Source organism: Schistocerca americana, chromosome 7, assembly GCF_021461395.2.
Source record: "Schistocerca americana isolate TAMUIC-IGC-003095 chromosome 7, iqSchAmer2.1, whole genome shotgun sequence".
Classification (NCBI taxonomy): Eukaryota; Metazoa; Arthropoda; class Insecta; order Orthoptera; family Acrididae; genus Schistocerca; species Schistocerca americana.
In genome coordinates this window covers 423,022,634-423,023,748 of record NC_060125.1, presented here as the reverse complement: position 1 = coordinate 423,023,748, position 1,115 = coordinate 423,022,634, and the positions used below count along the sequence as shown (strand labels likewise).

At 48.1% G+C, this 1,115-nt stretch overlaps 1 non-coding gene across 1 annotated transcript; it reads left to right on the top strand.

Annotated features, from left to right (window-relative positions):
* Positions 1-479: 479 nt before the first annotated feature.
* Positions 480-563, top strand: Trnap-ugg. The gene has a single exon. It is a non-coding gene; the product is annotated as a tRNA-Pro (tRNA).
* Positions 564-1,115: the final 552 nt, after the last annotated feature.

The window sequence follows — 1,115 nt, the reverse complement described above, 5'->3', positions numbered from 1 at the left end:
TTTTGCACTGTCAATGGGCAGATACATGATCTGTTGATTAAAAATCTGTGTGGATAAAAATCCTACATCAAGATCGCAAATTTTCCTTATTGATCACCGGTTTAGGCTCGTCACCGAGCTATCCTCAGATCAATTTAATAAGTTGAAACTTCCTGGCAGATTGAAACTGTGTGCCGGACCGAGACCCGAACTCGGGAATTTTGTCTTTTGCGAGCAAGTGCTCTACCATCTTTTTTTTTTTTTCAATCTCATTTTGTTCGTTTTCGTTCGTTGCATCTGCTCGTGGCGGACGTCGCAAGACACCCGTTTCAGTTCGTCGTTGATTCATTATCTCAGTTTTTTTATTACAGAGGGCAGCTCTGACCAAACACGCTAAGTTATCGTGCCGGCCCCATCTGGGCTACTGAAGCACGATACAGGACCCGTCCCCACAGCTCCAACTCCGCCAGTACCTCGTCTCCTACCTCACAGAAGCGCCGGCCTGAGTGGCCGAGCGGTTCTAGGCGCTACGGTCTGGAACCACGCGACCGCTACGGTCGCAGGTTCGAATCCTGCCTCGGGCATGGATGTGTGTGATGTCCTTAGATTAGTTAGGTTTAAGTAGTTCTGAGTTCTAGGGGACTGATGACCTCAGAAGTTAAGTCCCATAGTGCTCAGAGCCATTTAAACTATTTCACAGAAGCTCTCTGGCGAACATTGCAGAACTAGCACTCGTGGGAGAAAGGATATTGCGAAGACATAGCTTTGCCACAGCCTGGGGAATGTTTCCAGAATGAAATGGTAGAGCACTTGCCCACGAAAAGCAAAGGTCTCGACTTCGAGTCTCGGTCCGGCACACAGTTTTAATCTACCAGGAAGTCTCATATCAGCGCACACTCCGCTGCAGAGTGAAAATTTAATTCTGGAAACATCCCCCAGGCTGTGGAAAAACCATGGTTCCGCAATAGCCTTTTTTCCACGAGTGCTAGTTCTGCAAGGTTCGCAGGAGAGCTTCTGTGAAGTTTGCAAGGTAGGAGACGAGGTACTGGCGGAATTGTGGAAAAGCCATGTATCCGCAATATACTTTCTTCCACCAGTGCTAGTCCTGCAAGATTCGCAGGAGAGCTTCTGTGAAG